This window comes from Melanerpes formicivorus, unplaced genomic scaffold (assembly GCF_026170545.1).
Source record: "Melanerpes formicivorus ecotype bairdi unplaced genomic scaffold, bMelFor1.0.p_v2 SCAF_402, whole genome shotgun sequence".
NCBI classification, from domain to species: domain Eukaryota; kingdom Metazoa; phylum Chordata; class Aves; order Piciformes; family Picidae; genus Melanerpes; species Melanerpes formicivorus.
The window spans coordinates 95,001-102,500 of record NW_027142754.1 but is presented as its reverse complement, the minus strand read 5'-3'; positions in this window follow the sequence as shown (position 1 = coordinate 102,500).

The window sequence follows — 7,500 nt, the reverse complement described above, 5'->3', positions numbered from 1 at the left end:
GGCTCCCGTTACCGCTTTGCACGGAGCCCCCCCGCCCGCCGTTATCTCTTGCCGCTGCCGCGACCCATCTCCCCCCGCCCCGCCGCCGCTAACTGCCCCCCGAAGCCGCTAGCAGCTGGGCACCCCCCGCCAAAGCCGCCGCGGCTTCCCCTTCCCACATTGTCCCCTGGAGGGGGGATCGCGACGCGGGCTGCCCGGCTGCTCTCTAACCCCTGCGACCGAGGCGGCGCTGTTAGGGCGGCCGTGCCGGTGCCCCTTGCCGCAGCTAGCCTCTCGCCGCTGCCCCTCCCGTCCGTCGTCCCCCGTCCCCAAAAACTTGCTGCTCTCCACGCTGTAGCCTGCACGGGGGAGGTTGCGCTCCGCTCCTCCGGCCCTAAAGCCGCCCTCGCCCGCCCCCCGGCTTGCCGCTTGGCTGGGCTGCCCGCCCGCCCGCTAATCCCCCCAACGCCCCCACCCCAAAAACACCCCAGCCCTACCGCATGCCGCTCCCCCTCTCCCCGCTCTCGCTGACCGCTGCCACCCCCCCCCCACCCCTCCCCCCCGAAACAAACCCCCCAGCCCTACCGCATGCCGCTCCCCCTCTCTCCCTAGCCTGCCCCCCCCGCCGTCGCTTGCTGCTGCCGCCGCCGCCGCCGCCGCCGGGACCCGCCTCGGTCTGGTGGCGCGCGCTCGGAGATCCCCGGCTACCCGTCCGTCCGTCCCTCCCTCCCTCCCGCCCCGCCCCGGGGGAGGGCCCGGGGCAGCGCGGGCAGGCGGGGAGCAAAAAAAGGCGCGGGCGCCAAAAAACGTCGGGGTCCCGGGGTGGCGGAGGGGGGCGGCGGCGGGGGCGGCGGCGGGTACACGGCGCCGGGTCCAGGGCGCCGGGTCCAGCCCGTCCCGGGGCGGGGACAGGTGGTGTCGTCCGTCCCCGCCCCCGTAACCTGCTCTGAAGCATCCGCTTCCCGCCGCGGTTCGCCCTCCACCCCCCCGCCGCACACGCAGCTGCCGCTTCCCGCCGCCTCTGCCCCCCGCCCCGGGATCAACCACTCGCCGGGTCCAGCCGGTCCCGGTCCCGGGAACCTGCTCCCGGGGCCAGCCGGAGCCACGCCCCCTCCTCTGACGCTTCCAGCTGCCGCCTCCCCTCCCACCCCCCAAACTCACACTGGCCCTCGCCGGCCCGCCCACCCGCCTACCTGCTTGCCCGCCGCCGCTGGGTGGCGTGCCGGACACTCTCGCACACAGGTACACAGACAGGGACACAGGGACACAGGCACTCAGGCACACAGGGACACAGGGACACAGGGACACAAGGACACAGGGACACAGGCACTCAGGCACTCAGGCACTCAGGGACACAGGGACACAGGGACACAGGGACACAGGCACTCAGGCACACAGGGACACAGGGACACAGGGACACAGGGACACAGGCACTCAGGCACTCAGGCACTCAGGGACACAGGGACACAGGGACACAGGCACTCAGGCACACAGGGACACAGGTGGCGGGCCGGAGGCCGCTCTCCACTGTGTGGCAGGGGTCCAAGAGCCACCCCAGCCCAACCCAGAGGGTCTTTTGCACCTCTCTAGAGGCCACCCAGAGACCCCAGGCCGCAGCAGAAGCCTCCCCCGCACGCTCTGCAGGCTTCCGACCCACCCCAGGCCGCAGCAGAAGCCTCTCCCGCACGCTCTGCAGGCTTCCGACCCACCCCAGGCCGCACCAGAAGCCTCTCCCGCACGCTCTGCAGGCTTCTCAGCCACCCCAGGCCGCAGCAGAAGCCTCTCCCGCACGCCCTGCAGGCTTCTCAGCCACCCCAGGCCGCAGCAGAAGCCTCTCCCGCACGCTCTTCAGGCTTCTCAGCCACCCCAGGCCGCACCAGAAGCCTCCCCCGCACGCTCTGCAGGCTTCTCAGCCACCCCAGGCCGCACCAGAAGCCTCTCCCGCACGCTCTTCAGGCTTCTCAGCCACCCCAGGCCGCACCAGAAGCCTCCCCCGCACGCTCTTCAGGCTTCTCAGCCACCCCAGGCCGCACCAGAAGCCTCCCCCGCACGCTCTGCAGGCTTCCCACCCACCCCAGGCCGCAGCAGAAGCCTCTCCCGCACGCTCTGCAGGCTTCCGACCCACCCCAGGCCGCACCAGAAGCCTCCCCCGCACGCTCTGCAGGCTTCCGTCCCACCCCAGGCCGCACCAGAAGCCTCCCCCGCATGCTCTGCAGGCTTCCGTCCCACCCCAGGCCGCACCAGAAGCCTCCCCCGCACGCTCTGCAGGCTTCTCAGCCACCCCAGGCCGCACCAGAAGCCTCCCCCGCACGCTCTGCAGGCTTCTCAGCCACCCCAGGCCGCACCAGAAGCCTCCCCCGCACGCTCTGCAGGCTTCTCAGCCACCCCAGGCCGCAGCAGAAGCCTCCCCCGCACGCTCTGCAGGCTTCTCAGCCACCCCAGGCCGCAGCAGAAGCCTCCCCCGCACGCTCTGCAGGCTTCTCAGCCACCCCAGGCCGCAGCAGAAGCCTCCCCCGCACGCTCTGCAGGCTTCTCAGCCACCCCAGGCCCCAACAGAAGCCTCTCCCGCACGCTCTGCAGGCTTCCGACCCACCCCAGGCCGCACCAGAAGCCTCCCCCGCACGCTCTGCAGGCTTCCGTCCCACCCCAGGCCGCACCAGAAGCCTCCCCCGCACGCTCTGCAGGCTTCTCAGCCACCCCAGGCCGCACCAGAAGCCTCCCCCGCACGCTCTGCAGGCTTCTCAGCCACCCCAGGCCGCAGCAGAAGCCTCCCCCGCACGCTCTGCAGGCTTCTCAGCCATCCCCAGGCCGCAGCAGAAGCCTCCCCCGCACGCTCTGCAGGCTTCTCAGCCACCCCAGGCCCCAACAGAAGCCTCTCCCGCACGCTCTGCAGGCTTCCGACCCACCCCAGGCCGCAGCAGAAGCCTCTCCCGCACGCTCTGCAGGCTTCCGACCCACCCCAGGCCGCACCAGAAGCCTCCCCCGCACGCTCTGCAGGCTTCCGTCCCACCCCAGGCCGCACCAGAAGCCTCCCCCGCACGCTCTGCAGGCTTCCGTCCCACCCCAGGCCGCACCAGAAGCCTCCCCCGCACGCTCTGCAGGCTTCTCAGCCACCCCAGGCCGCAGCAGAAGCCTCCCCCGCACGCTCTGCAGGCTTCTCAGCCACCCCAGGCCGCAGCAGAAGCCTCCCCCGCACGCTCTGCAGGCTTCTCAGCCACCCCAGGCCGCAGCAGAAGCCTCCCCCGCACGCTCTGCAGGCTTCTCAGCCACCCCAGGCCCCAACAGAAGCCTCTCCCGCACGCTCTGCAGGCTTCTCAGCCACCCCAGGCCGCACCAGAAGCCTCCCCCGCACGCTCTGCAGGCTTCCGTCCCACCCCAGGCCGCACCAGAAGCCTCCCCCGCACGCTCTGCAGGCTCCCTTGTCTGCTTTGGAAGGCCTCCCATCCACTCCAGACCTGCCTGGAGGCCTCCCTCGACTGCTCCCGGGGCCCTCGAAGCCACCCTAGGCCTTTCTGGAGGACCTGCTCGACCGCTCGGGCGGCTTCTGACGCACCCTCGGCCATCCGGCGCCCAGCAGCTCCCAGGGCCAGGCACCGGCCTCCCCCTCCGGCCGCCCCTGGGGCCGGGGGTGGCTCGGACTCGGCGCCCCCAACGTGTCGTCCCGTCCCCCCCCCGCCCCGCACCGCCGAACATTCGCTGCAGCCGAGGGCTTGCCGCTCGACGCCTACCCCACCCGCCCAGCCCCCCGCTGCGGCCCGGCGCTGCCCCGGCCGCTGCGCCCCGCCTCTCATCGCTCCCCCCACCCGGCAACCGGCCGCCGGGCACGGCAAGTCCCAGGGCAGGGAACAGGTGCTGCCGGGACCCCGTGCTGGCTGCCGGCTTCCCGGGGCTGCCCCGGGCACGGACAGGTCGCCCCCCCGCCCCGGCGAATGTTCACCGAACCGGCTGCCGGCTGCCTTCGAGCACCCCCCGCCCCCCGCCACTATCGTCCCCCCCGCCCCCCCTCCGCCTCCGCTGCCGCTTCTCCCCGCACCGCCTCCACTGCCTCCCCCCGCCGCCGGCGAACGAGTCGCCGGATCCGTAGGGTGCCGGGAGCCCGAACGGCGAGCGGCTCCGGCTGCTGCCGGGACCGGGGGGATTCGAGCCGGTCCGGCCGCGGCCGGGACCCCGTGCCGGAAGCCGGCATCCCGGGACGGCCCCGGGACGGCCCCGGTCGCCGGCCGGGTGACGTTCAGCGAAGCGGCTGCCGCCAGTCTTTGGGCCTCCCCCGTGCCGGGGCCGCGGGGATTCGAGCCGGTCCGGCCGCGGCCGGGATCCCGGGCCGGACGATGGCTTCCCGGGCCGGTCCCGGTCGCCTCCCGGGTGACGTTCACCGAAGCGGCTGCCGGCTGTCTTCGAGCCCCCCCCCCCCCTCCGCCTCCGCTGCCGCTTCTCCCCGCACCCCCTCCACTGCCTCCCCCCGCCGCCGGCGAACGAGTCGCCGGATCTGTAGGGTGCCGGGAGCCCGAACGGCGAGCGGCTCCGGCTGCTGCCGGGACCGCGGGGATTCGAGCCGCTCCGGCCGCGGCCGGGACCCCGTGCCGGAAGCCGGCATCCCCGGACGGCCCCGGGACGGCCCCGGTCGCCGGCCGGGTGACGTTCACCGAAGCGGCTGCCGGCTGTCTTCGAGCCCCCCCCCCCCCTCCGCCTCCGCTGCCGCTTCTCCCCGCACCCCCTCCACTGCCTCCCCCCGCCGCCGGCGAACGAGTCGCCGGATCTGTAGGGTGCCGGGAGCCCGAACGGCGAGCGGCTCCGGCTGCTGCCGGGACCGCGGGGATTCGAGCCGCTCCGGCCGCGGCCGGGACCCCGTGCCGGAAGCCGGCATCCCCGGACGGCCCCGGGACGGCCCCGGTCGCCGGCCGGGTGACGTTCACCGAAGCGGCTGCCGGCTGTCTTCGAGCCCCCCCCCCCTCCGCCTCCGCTGCCGCTTCTGCCCGCACCCCCTCCACTGCCTCCCCCCGCCGCCGGCGAACGAGTCGGCGGATCCGTAGGGTGCCGGGAGCCCGAACGGCGAGCGGCTCCGGCTGCTGCCGGGACCGCGGGGATTCGAGCCGGTCCGGCCGCGGCCGGGACCCCGTGCCGGAAGCCGGCATCCCGGGACGGCCCCGGGACGGCCCCGGTCGCCGGCCGGGTGACGTTCAGCGAAGCGGCTGCCGCCAGTCTTTGGGCCTCCCCCGTGCCGGGGCCGCGGGGCTTCGAGCCGGTCCGGCCGCGGCCGGGATCCGGGGCCGGACGATGGCTTCCCGGGCCGGTCCCGGTCGCCTCCCGGGTGACGTTCACCGAAGCGGCTGCCGGCTGTCTTCGAGCCCCCCCCCCCCCTCCGCCTCCGCGGCCGCTTCTGCCCGCACCCCCTCCACTGCCTCCCCCCGCCGCCCGCGAACGAGTCGCCGGATCTGTAGGGTGCCGGGAGCCCGAACGGCGAGCGGCTCCGGCTGCTGCCGGGACCGCGGGGATTCGAGCCGGTCCGGCCGCGGCCGGGACCCCGTGCCGGAAGCCGGCATCCCCGGACGGCCCCGGGACGGCCCCGGTCGCCGGCCGGGTGACGTTCACCGAAGCGGCTGCCGGCTGTCTTCGAGCCCCCCCCCCCCTCCGCCTCCGCTGCCGCTTCTCCCCGCACCCCCTCCACTGCCTCCCCCCGCCGCCGGCGAACGAGTCGGCGGATCCATACCGTCCCGAGAGCCCGAGGCGGCGGCACCCAGTGCGGGTCCGGCCGAGGCCGGGACCCCGTGCCTGTCGCAGGCTTCCCGGGACGGCCCCGGAACGGCCGCGGTCGCCGGCCGGGTGACGTTCTCCGAAGCGGCTGCCGGCTGTCTTCGAGCCCCCCCCCCCCCTCCGCCTCCGCTGCCGCTTCTGCCCGCACCTCCTTCACTGCCTCCCCCCGCCGCCGGCGAACGAGTCGCCGGATCCGTAGGGTGCCGGGAGCCCGAACGGCGAGCGGCTCCGGCTGCTGCCGGGACCGCGGGGATTCGAGCCGCTCCGGCCGCGGCCGGGACCCCGTGCCGGATGCCGGCATCCCGGGACGGCCCCGGGACGGCCCCGGTCGCCGGCCGGGTGACGTTCAGCGAAGCGGCTGCCGCCAGTCTTTGGGCCTCCCCCGTGCCGGGGCCGCGGGGCTTCGAGTCGGTCCGGCCGCGGCTGGGACCCCGTGCCTGTCGCAGGCTTCCCGGGACGGCCCCGGAACGGCCGCGGTCGCCGGCCGGGTGACGTTCACCGAGGCGACTGCCGGCTGTCTTCGAGCCCCCCCCCCCCCTGCCGGAGCCGCGGGGATACGAGCCGGTCCGGCCGCGGCCGGGACCCCGTGCCGGAAGCCGGCATCCCGGGACGGCCCCGGGACGGCCCCGATCGCCTCCTGGGTGACGTTCACCGAAGCGGCTGCCGGCTGTCTTCGAGCCCCCCCCCCCTCCGCCTCCGCTGCCGCTTCTCCCCGCACCCCCTCCACTGCCTCCCCCCGCCGCCCGCGAACGAGTCGCCGGATCTGTAGGGGGCCGGGAGCCCGAGGCGGCGAGCGGCTCCGGCTGCTGCCGGGACCGCGAGGCTTCGAGCCGGTCCGGCCGCGGCCGGGATCTCGTGCCGAACGTCGTCTTCCCGGGACGGTCCCGGGAGGGCCCCCGTCTCCTCCCGGGTGACGTTCACCGAAGCGGCTGCCGGCTGTCTTCGAGCCCCCACCCCTGCCGTGGCCGCGGGGATTCGCCCCGGTCCGGCAGCTGACGGTTCCCTGTGTCGGACGCCGGCTTCCCGGGACTGCCCCGGGACAGCCCCGGTCGCCTCCCGGGTGACGTTCACCGAAGCTGCTGCCGCCTGTCTTTGTCCCCCCCCCCCCCGTGCTCTCCCTCAGGCGGGAGGTAGACGTGCTCTCCCTCGGCGAGTAGACGTGCTCTCCCTCGGCGAGTAGACGTGCTCTCCCTCGGCGAGTAGACGTGCTCTCCCTCGGCGAGTAGACGTGCTCTCCCTCGGCGAGTAGACGTGCTCTCCCTGGGCGAGTAGACGTGCTCTCCCTGGGCGAGTAGACGTGCTCTCCCTGGGCGAGTAGACGTGCTCTCCCTCGGCGAGTAGACGTGCTCTCCCTGGGCGAGTAGACGTGCTCTCCCTGGGCGAGTAGACGTGCTCTCCCTGGGCGAGTAGACGTGCTCTCCCTGGGCGAGTAGACGTGCTCTCCCTGGGCGAGTAGACGTGCTCTCCCTGGGCGAGTAGACGTGCTCTCCCTGGGCGAGTAGACGTGCTCTCCCTGGGCGAGTAGACGTGCTCTCCCTGGGCGAGTAGACGTGCTCTCCCTGGGCGAGTAGACGTGCTCTCCCTCGGCGAGTAGACGTGCTCTCCCTCGGCGAGTAGACGTGCTCTCCGCGGAGATCGCGCTTGTCGCCAAGGGGTCGCTGTTGCGCTCTGCCTCCGCCTACGTCATCGTACAAGCCGGCGTGATTTCTGCGACCTGCCGCTGGGCGGAGGTCGGCTGGTTGTGCGCTCGCGGAGCTGACGGCCCTCCAG